This window comes from Macrobrachium rosenbergii, chromosome 49 (genome assembly GCF_040412425.1).
Source record: "Macrobrachium rosenbergii isolate ZJJX-2024 chromosome 49, ASM4041242v1, whole genome shotgun sequence".
Taxonomy (NCBI): domain Eukaryota; kingdom Metazoa; phylum Arthropoda; class Malacostraca; order Decapoda; family Palaemonidae; genus Macrobrachium; species Macrobrachium rosenbergii.
The window spans coordinates 22,062,517-22,084,286 of NC_089789.1; positions in this window are offsets into that span (position 1 = coordinate 22,062,517).

Sequence of the window (21,770 nt, forward strand, 5' to 3'; positions counted from 1 at the left end):
TCGTGTACCTGACCGTCAATACGTAGCATTAATAGCTCGAAGTCGTACAGCACATTACTTTTCAGACTGAGCTGAAATCCTACTGGGGAGCTGAAGTTCAATTTCCTCTATAACTTACTACTATTATTATATTTCAGTAGATGAAGTCTATCCACTTGGAACAAGCACATAGGGGCCATTGACTTGAAATTCAAGCTTCCAAAGAAAGTTGGTTTCAACCTCCCACCGCAGACCCAACACTGCAGCAGTAACTGATCATGATACAGCCAGCGATTTTTTCATCGCCTTGGGGAAGGTGCGAACTCGCGATATCTGAGCGGCATGTCACAACACTAGTGACCATACCAGCGGACTAGGTGTATATATATATATATATATATATATATATATATATATATATATATATATATATATATATATATATATATATATATATATATATATATATATATATATATACATATATATGTGTGTGTGAGTGTGTGTGTGTGTGTGTGTACGTGCATGTGTGTGTTTGTTACTCTCATCAAGGAAAATACTCATATCATTCTAACTGGAATCATTTGAAGTTCAGTGTTTTTACATTATAAGGTATCAAAATAAGTTCAATAGCTTTTTCACAGTAGCGTTGTCAAAACTCTTCATTAACAACATAAAGAGAATCATTTCGTTAAATTTACATGAAAATTTCCACCCGCTAACATTTTCATTTCATGCCAACGGCACATGATGAAGTGGCAACATATTCTCTAAAGGCAGTTTAGTGGAAAATAAATTGCTCTTATTGTTACGTGTAATAATAAAATACGTCTAGGAGAATATTATAAATTTGGATATTATTTAAAGGTTAAGACTAGTTTTTATCCTTCATATATTTTCCCTTATTTTATAAACATTTTCATTTTCAAGTTGAGCACGCATACTACATTCGTTGTGATGTTTTCATATTCGTATGTTAGAAGTTTTCCTCGCCGGAATGTTGGCGTTCTCCTTTAAAATCTAATAAGTATAGTAATGATAACAAATGGCTGTTATTATGAATTTGATTCATATTTGCATTATCAAGGGCAACAAGAAGTGTAATAAATGAAATGTCGTTGTGAGTTCGCAAAATCTTTTTGCCATATTGACAATATGAAATTAATCTTATTACAGTTAAAAAGTCATTATTTTCCAAATATAGCCTAAACAGTTGGCGTAACAATACTCTGCAATATTAGGCTAAATGTACACTTAAAAACACTTTCATGATAATAAAGCAATTACAACCATCATCATCATAAGTAATTATTATTATTATTATTATTATTATTATTATTATTATTATTATTATTATTATTATTATTATTCTTTACACTTTAGTTATAAGGCCTATTTTTTTAGCAGAAAATCATTCTGATTTATGACAAAGAAAGTTTGTCTGAATTAGCTATATTTCTGTTTCACATTTTATAAATAATGCGCATTCTTTATCGTCAGTTTTCCTTTCAAGCTTTTCCCCCAGTGAAAGTCTGTTCATTTTATACAATAAAAATAAAAGAAAAAAATAATGAAGATTACATCCTGAAATGAATACGATACTAGGACAAATTATCTGTGATTAAAATGTAAAGCATAACCACTCGGTTAATGAGAAGCCTCTAACAGGGAACCATAAAACACAGTCAAGAATTTCTATTTTGGTTAACGCAGGGAAAATATTGACGCCTCCGCTCAGAAGTTCGGTCTGAGGCTCATTTCGTCGAAAAAACCCGAGGTTTTCCATGGAAAAATCCGGAAGAATCTTTCGAGATGTGAATTCACTGGTGGTGATGGGATTTGAAATGTTCTTGTAAATGAAATCAGGAGAAAACCTATAAAAATATGTGAAGGACTAAAAGTTTAACTAGTTTAAAATAAATACTTTTTTCTGAATCATATGTATATATATATATATATATATATATATATTATATATATATATATATATATATATATATATACATATATAGATAGATAGATAGATAGATAGATAGATAAATAGATAGATATTTATGTGCTGGAAAAAACTATTTATTTTAAACTAGTTAAACTTAAATATATATATATATATATATATATATATATATATATATATATATATTATATATATATATTTACCTACCGAAAATATACATAAACAAAATATACTTAAACAATAAACATCCTAAAAATAATGCAAGGAAATTCTTACTAGGTACGCCCTTTTTAAAATGAAATGGAGCTAGAAAATATAATTACTGCAATGAACATTTCGCTCGCTCATAAGATGCTGTTCCATCAATACTTAAAACCTGATAAAATAATATCGAGCCAATGGAATTCTTAATGAAGAATCTCCTGAAGAGAAGCAATGAAGTGGGATTGGTGGGAATTCTAGGAAAGGAAATTGAGGACAAAGAAAACCGCAAGACATGAGAGACAGGAATGTTGCAAGGGAAAAGTTCAGTTAATTTCGGGATGACATCATACAGTCTTTCGCAATGCCACCCACAGTGTTCCCATTTCATAAAGCTCGCAGAGGACGACAGAGGCTAAATAACTGTGATGACAATTATATCAATATCATCTGTTCTGTGCTTTTTTTTGGTGTTTTTGTTCTCTTTCTCTCTCTCTCTCTCTCTCTCTCTCTCTCTCTCTCTCTCTCTCTCTCTCTCTCTCTCTTGTTATAGCTGAAATTTAAATCTGTTTCTTCCCCATAGGGGGGTAATGCCTTCAGTGCACCAGAAGGTGCGAAAGGCATATGAACAGAGGTACAGTAAAGGATCCCTTTGGGCCCTTGCAACCCCTTTCATTCCTTTTACTGTACCTCTGTTCATATTCTCTTTCTCCCTTCTTGCTATCCACCCTCTCCTAATAATTGTTTCATAGAGCAACTGCGAGGTTTTCCTCCTGTTACACCTTTCAAACCTTTCTACTCTCAATTTCCCTTTCAGCGCTGAATGACCATATAGGCCCCAGTGCTTGGCCTTTGGCCTAAATTTTATATTCCAATCCAACTCTGTTTCGTTGACAATGGTCACTCCATTTTTGGATTTAGTATTAAAATTGGGAGAGGGAACTAATATCACAAACAAATTTTTATTACATGTTACTGACTAATGAGAATGTACATAACCTTTCACTGGAAAATATAAAACAAACAGGAATCACACCAGGTTTTACACCACCTGATTTCACGATTTACTCAACAATTGCCAACTTACAAGCAGTCGTAAAAAGTTTTATTTTAGCACCTCATCTGACGTAGGATCTACAGGGACCCATAATATCATAGATCTGTTATTTTTTCTTTATGCTACACACATAACTTCACTGCTCAATCAAGCAGGAAGTCCACTTCTTAAAGATATAATTTTTTAGGAAGTTTATGAGCATTTTAAACAGCATATGCATTCATATTCTCTAGGACATGATCAAACCTTAGATACGTAACCTGTAATGGCAGTTATTATACCGGATAAATAATGTATATTTAGTATCATTTTTCGTATAATGCAAAAGCTGCAACCTGTAACAGTAGAAAACAGTCACGTATATAAGATACCTGCTCTTCTCGGCTAAATATGAACGATGAATGGCTCATAGAATGTATAACATGGTCTTCAAATTGTTGGTTTACCCAGGATTCTAGGAATCGTGGACTTTAGGATTCTAGGAATCGCGGAATTTAGGATTCTAGGAATCGTGGGCTTTCAGTCTGTTTTGTGACATCTGTGCTACTTCTTCTGTGGCTGTTTTCTATCCGCCAGTCATTCTCTGCATTCCATCAGCGCCTTTTACCCTCAGATACTCTCTTCTCTGCATCCACTTTTGCGTTGCCTCCAGTACTCGGATCCAGATCGATTCAGCCAGTCTAAGAAAGCTTCACAGGAGTCCAGCGATAACTTTTTGAGATATTTTGTAGATGGATGGACAGACAAACAGACAGCAAAAACGAATTAGGGTAAACAAAATCTCTGCCCAGCTTCGTTACTGTAGGCAACAGGCATGCTTATGCATAAGCAAGAACAGAATGTTGTACACAAAATATCAGTTAGTTTTCGTTGGTGTTAATTAGCCTGACTAACGAAATATAAAGACACCGAAAAAGAAGTCACGGCTCCACTGGAGACCGACAGACGCGCAAACTAAACCAAACAAACTCGGGTAGCCCAGTTCCATTACCTGCGAATCATAAAGATAACTAGTAATGGCCCGAAGTTTCTTCGGCGCAATCGAGTTTTCTGTACAGCGCATAAGCAAGGCCACCGAAAACAGACCTATCTTTCGGTGGTCTCGGTATTATGCTGTATGAGCCGCGGCCAATGAAACTTTAACTACAGCCCGGTGGTGGCTTGTCCTATATCGTTCCCAGACGCACGGTTATGGATAAATTTAACCTTAAATAAAACTAAAACTACTGAGGTTAGAGGGCTGCAATTTGGTATGTTTGATGACTGGAGGGTGGATTATCTTCTAGCCTCAGTAGTTTTTAAGATCTGAGGGCGGACAGAAAAAGTGCGGACAGAAAAAAGTGCGGACGGACAAATAAAGTCATCTCAATAGTTTTCTTTTGCAGAAAAGTAAAAGCACGACCATGTTTAAAGCAACTATAAAGTTTGCCTCTATGTATCCTCTCCTCGAAATGTGCACCTCAGTTTAGAAACTTGTTCAGTACTGACAGTCGTGTAGGTCAAGTAAACTCGTTAGCAAACGTGAAAAAACTTTTGTTAAAGAAACTGAACGTAACTATAATCTCCAAAAAAATATATATATGAAATACCTTTTACACGAGCAGTTATGTGCGTGTTACAGTCCTGCTACCGCACTAAGACAGAAATAAGTAAAGGAATGTATTCAAACAATGACTAGCCAGCGCATAATGTTTTCTGGAATTTATTTGTCTCTTTCCCGAATGAAGCAAATTCCGAGCGCATAATTTATGCACAGAGACTAAAAGGATGCAGCAGACTTCTGCAGTTTTCATGGCCGTTATGTAATCCGAAAAGTATGAAGGGGAAACAGAGCCGACTGGGACGGAAGAAATTAAATTCCGCTTCATTTTCCAGTCGTAATTTTTCAGTCCCACTGAGTAATTTAGGTTTGGAAGTGGGAGCTGCACGTTGTTGCCAAAAATCTTATTTTGAAAATGAAATTTTCTTCTAAAGAGCGAGAGTTTTATGCCCGGTTTATGAGACTTTTATAGGCGCATTGGAATTCAGACTCAGGAACTCTATAATCACTTGAACTTCGCATTTACACGGCTAGAAAACAACCTGTTATCCAGCTAAAAGCGTTTAGAAAAGGTAAGGGGAGACCCACTGGCCCTGCTGAAAGACACATTTAGCCACTGGAGGTCCTGTTGCAAAAGATCCCATCTAGATTTCTGAATCCGCTATTTGAAAGACGTTATTAAATCTCGGTTGTAACTCGTAGTTGCTTATCTAAACTTTCCACAAGAAAGAAATAACGCTTCTTGATGGATGAATCTCTTATTTCGGGTGATGGTATTTACATGTACGTGTAAGTTGTATCAAGAGCGTTGAAAGATTTCTATTGAGAAATTGTTCACGTTAAAAAGCATTATTTATTACTTCACTTCACCCGTGGTTGGGAGGAAGAAACCTTTTCATTCCTATCAGTCGTTCTTATTTTGATTGTTGAAACAGTTTTCGGGTATTTAAATGCAGAACCAATTCATATTTATGTACCCATTGTATCACCTAGAATGAACGATATTCTGTCTTAATTAGGATCTTATCTATTTTTTACGAATGGGTTCAGCCTGAAATAGTCCTAAAAATGTTCATTTACGGTGCTTAAATGCAACGACATCTTGGTCTGTCACTTTATCACTGTGATAAACATAATGGAAAGCAAACACTTTTTTTTCTATCAATAACAGAAGATGAAGGGAAACTGAATGGTGTCGGTGGGTTTAAAATAGAAGCATTGAAAACAGGGAGATATGAAGTGGATTTACTCAACTAAACACAATATCTTATTTGCCTTGTTACTAAAGAGGAATTCTGTTTGAATAACCAGATAAAACGAGGCGATGGACTCAGAACCCTTATGGCAGAACTGATAGAGTAAGTGTAACTAAAAATAGAGAAATAGTTGAATATTTCTTTTCTTATCAGAGAATTTATCATAGTTCTTATAAGGGTATATTTATTATTATTATTTTTTTTTTGCCGCTCCTGACGCCGGTTGAGTCAAGGCCGTTCTTACATAAAGAAACTCGTCCAAACTTGAGTAACTTATCTTACATAAGAGACTGTTCATATTACATAAGAGACTGTTCATATAAAGTATCAATGATACTGCGAAGTGTTTGATGACTCGCTACGCTGTAAACGAAAGAATTTCACGTAACTGAAATATAAAACAGCAGTTGAATTTCTATAGATAATTCATTCAATGGATTGATATCATCCACAGTGAATCGAGATGTAACACCTCTTACTCTAGAAACGGCCTGAAGAAAAAAATCAGATCATGTACAAGTTTAGTTTGAATATAAAATGATAGACGGGTATTAAAATCGTCAGCGAACAGCAATGCAGACAGACAGACAGACGAACGTAGAGTCATAGGGAGAGGGGGTAAAAAAGTACAATGAAATGTCATTGATGAATAAGATAAAATAAATAAGAATAGTAGGGATACCAATTGTGCCATTCAGGCATAGCAACGAATCACGCTCTTTCTCGTTCGTCTTTTTAGTTTTCTGTAAAAGAAAACTGTTGTGCCGGCTTTGTCTGTCCGTCCGCACTGTCCGCAGTTTTTTCTGTCCGCAGTTTTCCTGTCAGCCCTCAGATCTTAAAAACTACTGAGGCTAGAGGGGTGCAGGTTGGCATTTTTTATCATCCACCCTTCAATCATCAAACAAATCAAATTGCAGCCCTCTAACCTCAGTAGTTTTTATCTTATTTAAGGTTAAATTTAGCCATAATCGTGCTTCTGGCAACGATATAGGATAGGCCACCACCGGGCCGTAGTTAAAGTTTCATGGACCACGGCTCATACGGCATTATACCGAGACCACCAAAAGATAGATCTATTTTCGGTGGCCCTGATTATAGGCTGTAGCGGCTGTACAGAAAAGTCGATTGCGCCGAAGAAACTTGGGTGCATTTTTTACTTGTTTTTTATAGTTCATAAAATACTTTTGTCACTTCAGTCCACAAGGAAGTAAATCTACAAGTTGGCAAAAGGGCGCTGCGTGGGTAGCAAAAGTAATTAAATAAATTCTCCTGGATTTGTGGAGTTAAAAACAAAATTCCTGTCGACAATGAAGAATGATGGAAGGTGATACGAACATTCTGCACGCTTATAAATAATCTTATACTGAGGTTAATTTAACGTTGATAAGTTTCAATCTTATTTTCAATTATAAGCGTTTATGTGAAAAATAACGGTTGGGAACACATGTATTTACACGCAAGTACATAACACAAACATACATATATATATATATATATATATATATATATATATATATATATATATATATATATATATATATATATATATATATATATATATATATATATATATATTTATATATATATATATATATATATATATATATATATATATATATATATATATATATATATATATATATATATATAATCTTACGCTTGAAGGTGGGAGAAAGAAAACTTACCAAAAGGATGTCACTAATCTGACTGTATCACCTCCAAGAGTAAAATACAATAAGAAGGAACAGGGACTGAAGGCCCTAATTTAAAGGGATTCTGGAAAGAAAATCTCGGGATAACTAAATTACATGTATTTACAATACAAAATTAGTAGACAAGGAGGGATAAGGCAGGCCGCTGGGGGTCATGCTGCAGCACATAAAACAAATAATGGATATTAAATGGGTGCCGGGAAATTACACTTCAATGGCACTGTTCATATGGTTACAATTGGAATTTCTTCAGTGCAACCAGCAAGCATACAGTCGTGGCAGAGGGGTCCACAGCGGCAAGCACTCCTTTCTGCAATAATGAAAGGCATACGATCACTTGATGAATTAACGGCCATTAACGGTAATAGCGAGTATAAGAGGCTAGTGCTGAGGGCTGCAGAAATCCTCTTTTCATAAAACACTCCTGAATAAACTTGTGACATGAGTTTAGGAGAAGACAGCCTCAATTCCTTACTGTTCCCTAATTCTGAAGAGATGGCCCCTGTAGTCGTATCAATGGGAGGATGGTGGGTGGGGGTTTGGCACTGGGTTTAAGATACTAGGACTGAGTCATTCATCCACAGAGAGAAGTTAGCTGTGAAGGAGCGGGTAGCCAAGAGATGTGACTTGTTTGGCGGCGTTCTGGTCTCTGTCCAAATTCCTGCGAAGGGTGGGGGGCTATTTATAAGCTCCTAGAATTGCCGGCTGTTTGATTCCAAATGCATTCTGGGTACATCCAACTTTCTCCTTGGGCGAATGCTGGGCGGTTAATGCGTCCGAGTTTCTCTTTTGGCGAAGGCTGGCCAGTTAATCTGTGCCTCAAGCCATACAATGGGCCGGACGTCTTAATTAGTGCCTTGGTTCATTCAGGTGGCCAGGCGTCTTCTCCGAGTTCGGGTCAGTATCTGGAATAAGAGACTTGTCACATCAAGCAACAAGGGAAATCAGAATGAGATTGGGTGGGCAAATTTTCCAGGAATGACTGTCAGCGTCTCGGCAAACAACTTAATTAACAGATTTTAAGTTTGTTTAAATTTATTCAGAAAGAATGACTTGCCTTGAGAGTTAACTCTCTTAACAATATTTATAATTATATATATATATATTTTTAATATTTGTTTATATATCTTTATTCTTGATATATATATGAGTTGTATATGAGAATATATTAACACTCTTAGCAATATATATATATATATATATATATATATATATATATATATTTTACACACACATATATATATATATATATATATATATATATATATATATATATATATATATATATATATATATTATATATATATATATTATCAATACAATCTGTTCCGTTTGTCTGATTCAACAATTATATAAACTCAAACTACAAACAATCAAATGCTAGCAGAGTATTGGTTGTAATTCTGACATTCACTGAATTACTTCCTCCTAAAAATGCATTTCTTGTAATGCGGCTGAACTTAATATTACATTTATGCAGAATAAAATCTGAAAAGTCATTTTCATTATGAAAGCTTATATCGCAAGAAAAAAGATTTTTCATTCGCATCGCGAAAAGCAGGAGAGTAATTTTCCTGGAGAGCTTTTCCGGGAATGAATTCAGACGGAGAGAAAAAAATTAGACTCATATATCTGATGCACTTTCATAATATGGAGATTGTTCAAAAATGATTTTTTGCACCCGGAAATGACTTCAAGGGCCCCGGGCGAAATGCTCATTCCTCTGTGAAATAAGAAATAAAAGTCTCGAGAAGATTTACGCTATAGGTCAGTGCAAAACAGATTCATTTTAATCTGAGAGAAAATCGAATGAATTTCCTCTTTCATGCTTTAGAGTTTTGAGGATTTGAAAACTTTTGGAAAACAGAAAATTCTAAAATTCAGACCTTTGATAAAAGATGAACTCTTCTTTAATACCAAACCGTTTAAAATTCAGTCTAATTTTTATATCGAATTGTTTTGCAATGATTAACCGTATACAAACTATTTCAAGTATATATTAAATGAATATAAAATGGGAAATATGTCGATTTTTTTTTAATCCCACTGGTTAAACTTATAAACCTTACCTCGTCACTTATGATTATCTTCCTTTTGCATTTAATTTTCGTCTAAAATAGAAAAAGATCTGTTTTTTCATTGTTTATTTTATTTCTCAGGAATTTCCAGTAATTTTCAGTTTTAGCTGAAGGTTTTCCTGACTCTTAATTTCTGTTTTTTAAAGATGGCCAAGCGAAGACTAGAAATATGTGGTTCCTACCCTCATAAGTTTAACCTAGGCGTCTATAAGGATATACGCTTTGTTGAATAATATTCACATATTCATAAACTAATTAGTCAAAACACATGCATGCAGCATGAGGGGAATGCACACATACACGCATATATATATATATATATATATATATATATATATATATATATATATATATATATGTAATATATATATATGTGTGTGTGTGTGTGTGTGTGTAATTCTAATAGCCACAATGCTCTCTTAACTTCTCAATTCTTCGCGCTTTTTTGGATATGCTTGTAACTACGAAGCCGTAACATTCAAACACAAGAAATTGAAGAGACTTGTGGTTGCCGGTCGCGGAGAGACGAACCCGGGTCACCTTAACCATAAGGAGGTCACGTTGCCGACCTGACCTCGAGAGGATAAAAGTCTATGACCTCTCGTACATATATTTTCAGATATATTTATTAGAGCTGGAATAGACCCATCCTCACCATCGTAGCCAAGTGGGCAATCGTTTTCATTGCTTTTATGCTGAAATATATATGTAGAATCTACTGGTCACTTGTACCAGACACATATTTAATTCTTTTATCCTTCTCATAGCCACAATGCCCGTCTTAACCACAAGTCTCTTCAATTTCTTGTGTTTGGATGTTATTCTTCGCGCTTTTTTGTGGCTAGATATGTGTCTGGTAAAAGTGACCAGTAGATTCTATATATATATACTTGTAACTATATAAGCCATAACATCCAAACACAAGAAATTGAAGAGACTTGTCTCAGTAATTAAGGCGGCTACTGGTTTAGCCGGTCGACCAGGAAGAACGAACCTTTCCAGTCAAAACCTTAACCACAAGGATGAGAATCACAATAAAATTGCCTTCCAAAAATACTGACCACTAAAGGGATAAAAGTCTAAAAATTAAAAACACAAGCGTCCCTATAGCTCATCCATGATGAAAATTTTATCGAATTGAGTACCTTACGGCAGATAATAAACGAGTTTTGTTCACCAGCAATTGACCTAAATTAATACCTTCTAATCCATTGACAATTAGGTCCTTATTCAAACACAAATTCTTAATAATATATGAGTCTTCTTCCTTTGATGACTTGCAAAAGTCATTTACCTTTTGATTTAATTGCCCCAGATGTAACCTGGGGATTGCTTCATGGGTTAAAAGGATTTCATGCTCCACCCGTGCAGGTTTGTTAAAATGTGATGATACTTTCCTTGTGTTTGGATTCTCATCGATTTGTGAGTTAAATTCTCGAAACATTTCTTTTACTAAATTATTGTCATTTTTAACCAGGTATACAGAAATTCTCTTGCATACGTTGGGAACATGTTTTTTTCAGAATGCAAAGCCGATATTAATTACAAAGATTTTAAAATCATATGGTTTTCCGAACTCCTCAACGACCAAAGTTCTGAAAAATTTTTTAAATGAAAAGTTTGTCCCAGACCGGTGTAAGTTTAGAAAGATCACTTTTTGCCTTATTAAACAATGGTCTTGTCCATTGTTTCCAAATAAATCCTCAGACCACCTCAACACCTCTACCTAATTCCTCTCGTGAGTTCACGTCGAAGCTGAACCTGACCCGGACTGTCACTCGGTCTGACACAGAATTTTGGAACAGCACTATTAGAACTAAATAAACACTCTTCCTTTTTAACATACTGACTGATACTTTTATGTTATAATTTTAATTTTATGTTATTCAACAACTCGTCTGTTTTTAGCTATCGTATATGTTTCTTTTTTAAATATTATATAGTTTTAAAATGGGACTGAACGTCTTGAAACGTCATTTTATATTTCGCAGTATTTTTGCTAAATAAACAATTCATTTTATTGTAATTTTATTGATTCACCTAGAAAGTTTTATACCTCGAATAAAAAGAATGTGGTCTTGCTTCTCCTTAAGCTAATATATATATATGCTATATATATATATATATATATATATATATATATATATATATATATATATATATATATATATATATATATATATATATATATATATATATATATATATATATATATATATATATATATATATATATATATATATGCACATATATATATATATATATATATATATATATATATATGAATATATATATATATATATATATATATATATATATATATATATATATATATATATTTATATATATATATATATATATATATATATATATATATAATGTGTGTGTCTGTTGTGTATGTATGCATAAAACACACGATCACGTTCGCGGTAAAGAAATGATATACCATACTATTGGCATGAACTAAACACTGATGTGAAATGAATTCATCACTAGGAATGATTACCCTTTGACCTAATTCGGAATAATGCCGTGTAACTTTGACTTCATTTGAATGTTGTTCAAGTTCGATTTCATTCGCATCCTTGCTTATCGGAAAACTACATTAACAGAGTATTTGTCATAGGGAAATAATAAACAAAAAAGATCCAGGAACCTGTAATAAAAAGGTTTTAAATTTCATCAAAATTGTTCACTTATCTTTATTCAGATTTGGACAATTATTCTGTAAAAGATGCATAATAAATTTCAAAAATCATTTGATATTTGCTTCCACTATTGAGTTTGAACGGAGGAACGTAATCACTTATGACTGTGCGTTTGTATCGTTTGCAGTTTGCGTGCTTTTGTGCGTGTGCGTGTGTGTGTGTGTGTGTGTGTGTGTTTTTCTAGTCCTCTATATTATATCTCAAAAAGTTATTTTTGGATTCTAATTAAATTGTGAGGCTCCAGAATATGCTTTTTTTTTTTTTTTTTTTTTTTGCTGTTTTGTAGACCTGACCAGCAAGAAACTATTGATGAAAGGGAATTGAACATTAGCTCCAAAGCAGGATTTAAATGCGTGTCTTCCGGTAAAGATGCGTGCTTGTAACTCAAAAGGCACGAGCTCAAATCCTGACGAGAGATGAAGTTCGATGCACTCATCTAATTTCCTGATGTAATATATATATATATATATATATATATATATATATATATATATATATATATATATATATATATATATATATATATATATATATATATATATATATACACACATGTATATATATATATATATATATATATATATATATATATATATATATATATATATATATATATATATATATATATATATATATATGTATGTACATATGTATGTATATATGTATATATATATATATATATATATTTACCTGATGTATATATAATATATATATAACCTCAGTGCCCTCTTAATATACTTTTACCTAATTTTCACACTTTTTGGATGCACCTTGCCCTTTAACTTCCCCAATTCTTCGCACTTTTTTGGATGCACTTGTCACTCGCACTTTTTTGGATACACTTGTCACTCGCACTTTTTTGGATACACTTGTCACTCGCACTTTTTTGGATACTCTTGTCACTCCAAAGCCTAAGATCCAAATGCAAAGAATATCAAGCAATTCTGACGTCCGCAGCAAGATTCGAACACATCCAGAATATCAGAAAGAGATCTCGTTACCTGTGTGTGTGTGTTTGTTTGTCTTTTTGTGTTTGTGTTTGCGCGTGACTCCAAACAAGGAAAATACCCATATCATTCTGATTGAAATTCTGCGCTCGTATATTTCCAGCTATCTAAATAAATTCAATAGCTTTTTTCACAATAGCGTTGTCAAAACATTTCGGCAAATTCATAAAGATAATTATTTCGTTAGATTTATGAGGATATTTCCACCGGCTAATATTTTCATTGCACGTCCATGGCACTTGATGAAGTGCAAACATATCCCCTACAGGCAGTTTACTGGAAAATAAATTGATCTCATTCTTACATATAAGCTAGGAAAAAAAGATATTTCGTTTATGAGAATATTATAAATATTGCCATAAAAAAGTTTAATTCTTGTTTTTTTTTTTTCTTAAATACATTTTACTCTTTATTTCAAGATCGTTATTTTTCAACTTTAACATGCCTACTACGTTCCTAAGAGTGTTTTTAATATTCATAATTTGTAGGTATTCATTGTTCAAAAATGATAAAAAAATAACTATTATTATCATTTTTATTTCTATTTGCATTATCAATGGCAACACGAGGGTGAAGACTTGTAATCTGCTCAATAAAAGAATCGAAATGTATGCAAATGTAATGGACCGGTTGTAAAACTTCGTTTTGAGAACAATAAATCTTTTTTGCCATTTTAACAATATGAAATTAATCTCTCTACAATTAAATGGTCATCGCTTTTCCAAATGTAGACTAAACAATTGGCGTAAAATATTCGGCAATATTAATTCATATGAGAATTACGTGCGCTTTAATGATATTTTTTTATAATAAATCAAATATTTTATCATGATTGATGCTGTTGCTTTTGTTATTATAATCATCATTATTTTAGCAGTAGTTACAAGGCCTATCTTTTTCAGTAATATATGCATCTCGTTTATGACACTGAAAATACTTCTTAATTATTTAAATTTCTGTTTTATCTTTCATAACAAACGTCCATCCTGTTCAGTAGAAGCTTGGTGAGCAATTAGTTAGCCTTTCATGCTCTTCCACAATGAATGTATTGATTTTAAACAGTCTGAAACCCACTCAACCCCCACACGCAAAAGAAAAAAAAATTATGAATATTGCCTGAAAAACTAAAAAAAACAAAAATCGACAATGTTCAGGAAACGAGGACGAAATATGTTTGAGTAAAATGCAAATCACAACCTTTAGGTAAATAATAACTTTCCAGCAGGGAATTATGGGTGAGGGATATCGCCGCCGCAGAGAAAGTTGGACCAAGGCTCACTTCTACACGAAGTACCCGTGTTCCTCGTGGAAGGATTTCTGAAGAATCTTTCAAGTTACGAATTCCCTGATGGTGAAAGGGGGGGCCTGAATTGTTCTTATCAAATAGACTTTAGACGATTGCCTAATTCGAGGAAGAATACAGATAAATACTGGTCATGGACTAACGCTTTTACTGTTAGAAAATAATTATTCATTTATTAGGACTACTTACCGTATCTTGACACCAGTGGTAATTATTACCTACTTGGTGTATATATATATATATATATATATATATATATATATATATATATATATATATATATATATATATATATATATATATATATATATATATATATATATATATATATATATATATATATATATATATATATATATATATGTGTGTGTGTGTGTGTGTGTGTGTGTGTGCATGTTTGTGCGTGAAGGGCGCGCAATCTGTTACCAAAAATCAAATATAATGTACAAGTTTAAAATAGACGCGCTAAAAATAGAAAAAAAATTTAATCATTATTTGATGTATGTTTTAAATTATCTCTGTTATTTACATTTTCCATGTTTTCTTTAGTTCCTCGTTAAGGCTTAACTAAATCTGTTGGCTCTGCAATGTTGACTCCATTTTTGCACTGACAGCAGAATTCAGAGCAGAAATTAATTTTAGAAAAGTCGTTCTATGTGATTGCTTATTAAAGATATTTTGTATTTGTTTTACTGAGAAGTAAAGAAAAATTAATAATTCTAAGGTTTTCGCCACGAAATTTAATTCACTTCATAAGATCTATTTGTTCTAGCGATGGATTGCCGTTAATACTTACTTACAACCAGTTGAAAAAAATAGTCTTTTTTTTTAATCATTCGATGTATGGTCTGCAGGACCCTACAGTTTCATGAATCTGTGAGTTTTCTTTTTATAAACCAATTATCTTCGCTCAAAACTCAAAAAAAAATAGTTCAATTCTTTATATCATCTTCAGAAAATTGTTTTAATTATAAACAACTTAAGAGATCACACACGTGACCAAATCAGATACCCAGCCTCCGGTGGCAATCATTATACCGAACAATGATAAATAAATTCCCATTCTTGTTCATGGAATGCAAAAGGGTTTGAACATTTGATAGATACTGGAAGATCTCTACTCTGTTCGGCTGCGTATTAAGAAAAATAACTCCTAGAGTACGATGCACCTTCAATGTGCTGTTTCTCCCAGGATATTAGCGACCTCATCTTGCTTTTGCCTTCTGTATTTTTTTTTTTTTTTTTTTACTTTCTCTCCCAGTTATTCTCCTTATTCTATCCATATATTTTTCCCTCTGTTATTCTTTTCTCTAAATCCCCATTTTTGTTGCTTTTGGCACTCGTCTCCAGAATGATTCTGCCACTCTTTTACAAAACTTCATAAAAGTTCATCCACAAGTTTCTGAGATATTCTGTGAATGGACGGACTGGTTAAAATGACTCAAATGAATAAAAAAGCTCTACCGAGCTTCAGTGTCGCAGGCAACTGGCATGCTTATGCATAACCAAACTGACTTGGGTATACATAACATCTCAGTCTGTGTAATTGCAATAGCCACAATGGCCTCTTAACTTCTCGAATTCTTCGCGCTTTTTTTTTCGATACGCTTGTCCCTGCAAAGCCTTGAGACCCAAGTGCAAGATCTTTGAAGCGGTTATGATGTCCGGTAGCGGGAAACGAACCCGCGTCACCACAATCACGACGAGGTCACGTTGCCGACCTGACCACGAGAAGGATAAAAGTCTATCTACGTTGGAGGAGTTAATTAGCCTGCCTAGCAGATTTTAAAATCACCGGAAAAGAAAACGTGGCTCCACTGTGGGTGGACAGGCATTCAAATAAATGAAGTCAGACAATCTCGGGTATCCCAGTTCCATTACTTGCTAATCGTAAACAAAAACAAAAACAAAAACACGACCATGTTTAAAGCTACCATGAAGGTTAAAGCCGTCTACACGTACTTAGTGAAATATACACCTCATTTCACAGGCATACAGTAATGTGAGTAAACAAGCTGACACATCAGAACAGATCATACTCATCTTCTAGCAAAAATATGTATGAAAGAACATTTGTAAATGCACTTGAGTGCGTATTACAAACACTCTTAAGCAATATGACAGAAATAAGTAAAAGATGAAAGACATACTTGAGTAGTCAACGCGAAATGTTTTGCATCATTTATTTTTCCTCTTCCCTGAATGAAGCGAAATCGGAGCACATAATTTATGCACAGAGACTAAAAGGATGCAGCAGACCACTGCAGTTTTCATGGCTGTCATGTAATCCTAAAAGTGTGAAGAGAAAACAGAGCTCACTGGGACAAAAGAAATTAAATTTCACTTCATTTTCCAGTTGTAATTTTTTAGTCCCTCTGCATAATTCAGGTTTGGAAGCTGGAGTAACGTATTGCTACCAAGACCGTTGTTTTAAACATGAATTTGACTTCTAAGCAGACATGTACGTTATGTCCTGTTTAGAAGATTTTTCAAGCGTATGCATACATCCACACATACATACATAAAAATACACACATAACACACACACACACACACATTATAATCTAAGTTGTAACTCAAACTCACTCATCTGGACTTTCAACAGGAAATCAGTAGTTGTTCTTAGTTGGCTACAGATACTGGAACCAAAGAAACATTTGACCTGACTTTTAGTTTTCTGTAAAAGAAAATTATTGTGCCGGCTTTGTCTGTCCGTCCGCACTTTTTCTGTCCACCTTCAGATCTTGAAAACTACTGAGGCTAGAGGGTTGCAAATTGATATGTTGATCATCCGCCCTCCAATCATCAAACACACCAAATTGCAGCCCTCTAACCTCAGTAGTTTTTATTTTATTTAAGGTTAAAGTTTGCCATAATCGTGCTTTTGGCAACGCTTTAGGATAGGCCACCACCTGGCCGTGGCTAAAGTTTCATGGGCCGCGGCTCACACAGCATTATACCGAGACCACCGAAAGATGGATCTGTTTTCGGTGGCCTCAATTATAACACGTTGGCGCATTTTTATTTGTTTTCTTTTCCATTTCGAGTTATGGTATCCACATGCATGTGTAAACAATATCAAGCGTGAAGAGATTTCTGTTGAAATGAATTCGACGATTAGAAACAGCAGCTATAGTCCTAATGACCGTTGTCATTATGACCTTTGTTTACCAGCCCGGTCAGTTACCCAGACTTCTTAGTAGTCTTCATTTCCTCTCTTCATGAATCTTACCGATGAATATAAGAATGGTATTATTGATAAAAGCTTAATTATTCTTACTGACTGCATGGGAAGAACAGACATTTTTATCTTGATCAATCATTCCGCTTTTGATTGTTGAAACACCTTCCAGGCGTTTACATGCAGAACCAACTCACATTTATTTATCCACTGTATCACCTAAACTAATTATACTTTATCTAACCTGTCATCATGGCCTTTTTTTTTTTTTTGGCGAGTGAATTCAGCCTGAAAAAAAGTTCTGTAAAAGCTTAAATGTAACGAAATGTTTATTCGCTTTATCATTGCGATAAGCATAATGGAAAGCAAACACTTCCTCTATAAATAACAGCAGATGAAGGGAAACTGAATGGCGCGAGCGAGTTTGAAGGAGGACCATTGAAAACAGGGAGATATACAGTGACTTTACCAAACTAAATACAATTTTCCTTATTTCACTACTGAAGAGAAGTTCCATTTGTATAACGGAAATAGAAGAACGAAAGCCATAAGATGTAGTAGAATTGATAGAGATTAACTGTTACTAGAGACAGGGAAATAGATGTATATTCCATATCTTATCAGAGGCGTTGTCTTAGTTCTTATTAAGGTAGAACTATTTTTTTTCGCCGCGCCTGATACTGGTCGATTGAATGCCTTCTCTTACGTAAATTAATGAAACTCGTCTAATTTTAATCATCCCCTTTTAACATACAAGCATATTATATGAAGTATCAATGTACTGCAAAGCGTTTGATGACTCGACCCGCTGTCAACGAAAGAGCTTGATAAAACTAATGTACAAAATTTTCATATTGTTCTATACGTCCAAAACTATCATGTAATCATCAGACCTCAACACATGAAAGAGTTGGGAGAAAGGCCCGGAGGAGAGAGAGAGAGAGAGAGAGAGAGAGAGAACTATTGAACAAACGTAATTAAACAACAGTGGAAGGAGATATGATAATAGAAATCAATGATATTGGCGTTCTCTTAGATTTTCATACTTTGCAGAGATAAGTTACGTATGAAGGCAAGTGGAGCTCATGTATACAGTACAGCATTTTGTTACCCATACCTCTTTTTGACAGTTTTTGTAAAAAATAAAAAAATAATAATAAAAATTAAGACTGCGTGATGTCCGTTTCTCTTTTCTAAAAACCGGAAGCGGGCGTATATCTAACTAATTGCCACTGGACCTCTGTTTACAATAGAGCCATTCCCACTCTCTCTCTCTCTCTCTCTCTCTCTCTCTCTCTCTCTCTCTCTCTATATATCTATATATCTCTATATATATATATATATATATATATATATATATATATATATATATATATATACTGTGTATATATATACATACATATATATTATATATATATATATGTGTGTGTATATATATATATATATATATATATATATATATATATATATATATATATATATATATATATATATATATATATACGTGTGAGATGTGTGTTCACTGAAAAATAAAACTGTACCATATGCTCAGCAATTTTAATCTTATAAAAATATGCAGTATATTCCAGTATTCCCGGACACTGAAACTCGTAATTTTGGAAGCCGTCGCTTTATTGAAATGGACGACAATTTCATGCGTGAGGCAAAAATACATTTTCATTATATATTTGGCTATGAAACATCGAATATGGACGAAGATTTCTTTTTTTTCCATTTTTCACACCTGAATGCCAACTTTTCATAAAATAAAAAACTGAATCGAAACATACGGTCAGCAGCAAATATTTAGGGAGCGGTGACAGCGTCCACTCCGTAAAACATTTATGTTTTTGGGATTCCAGAGGTCACCTTCTGCTGTTTTGATTTCTACATTTTACATTAGAAATCAAAACATTTATTCGCATCTGTTAATAATAATTTAAAGACAAGCAGTATTTTACTTTTTTAATGCCGTTCAGTTAAGTATTTTTATTTATCAGATAAAATTGCTAAAGTAATAATAATAATAATAATAATAATAATAATAATAATAATAATAATAATAATAATAATAATAATAATAATAATAAATTTGGTCAAAGATTATTCACAGAGACCGCCAAACCCCTGTTTGAAACAAAGAATAAAAAAAAGGAAAAAAAATCGCCGTGCCTTCATCATCGAAAGGATGGGATGAAAATACAAACTAGAGAAGCATTCAGAGAGGGCATACCTCCGCAACCCCCTTCCCCACCTCTCCCCCGAAAAAAAACATGAGAACAAATCCAAGATCCGACCAGATGAACCACAAAAACCAAGTTCCTTCTCAATGCACAAAATGTCATTCACATTCATTCAAAATTTAACCTCCGCAAACCCCTCCCCACCCACCCCTCCCGAAAAAGCACGAGAACAGATCCAAGATCTGACCAGATCAACCTGAAAAACCAAGCTCCATCTCAATGTCATTCACATTCATGCGAAATTTATTCAGGATGGGCAATGGATAGCCAGAAAAACAAACGGACGAAAGCACGTCCACCTCCAGGTTTGCTGGATGAAGTAAAGACGAAGAAAAATTCCACAGAAGCAAAATAACAAACTGTTTTGGTACCTGAATGGTATGTTAAAGCAACCAGTGTTTTTTTTTTTCCGGAACATAACCGTTAAGCAGTTACTGAATGAATTGCCATCGCTGTTTTTTTTTATTTCACAGCTTCCTTTGATCTAATTTTAAATGAAAAAATCGGAATATTTTACCCACTCTCTAACGCTACCATTATGCATTTTCAGACATTAAACATACGTAAGGGAACTTCATTAAAAAAAAGGCAACGGCTAAAAAAAGTTGGGGGAAAAAAGAAAGCTTTCTCCGAGGCTTTCATGAAGCCGCTTTTCATGTGGTTCCCTTTCTGTTTCTGCATAAATCATGCTTTCGATTTTCCTGTGAAGATGTTCGTCGTTGGCGAATTTTTTTTTTTTTTTTTTCTTCTAAACATGCTCCTATTTGCTTGTAGGAAAGCACTGCAAGGAAATTTCACTATCTATGATCTGAATTAGCTGTGCGGAGTTTGTTAGAGGTAAAGCGAAAGTAACTGCAGAAAAATTTGCATGAATTAGCCAGATGAAAGCCAACAAAACAACTGGTACCCAATTCTCATAATTTTCTGCTCATAAAGGAAATATATATTATGTTTCTTTCTACTCTGGTGGGACCAATGTTCTATTTTTTCTTTTTCCTTTTTTTTATTTTGCCATGAAAACTTTCTTAAATTCCTTCAAAAAAATCCCGGTTCCTAATTGGAGGAAAGGGATAGGGGGCTATAAAAAAAATGTCTAGATAGTCATATGCCTGGCTGACAGATTTCACCTTTTTCCATCTAGGAGTTTCCGAGTATGTTCCCTGGACTTGAGCTTTAAAGGATACAGATCGTTTAAATTCTTTGCTTGTACTGCTGGCTGAGATAGCATATGGATTGGTGCTGTTTGCTAGGTTCTCTCTCTCTCTCTCTCTCTCTCTCTCTCTCTCTCTCTCTCTCTCTCTTCTATATATATATATATATATATATATATATATATATATATATATATATATATATATATATATATATATATATATATATATATATATATATATATATATATATATATATATTATATATATATATATATATATATATATATATATATATATATATATATATATATATATATATATATAAATATATATATATAAGGGTTACTCAAATTCATAGAAAAGTACAAATGGTTATACAAGCATGAAATTCAGG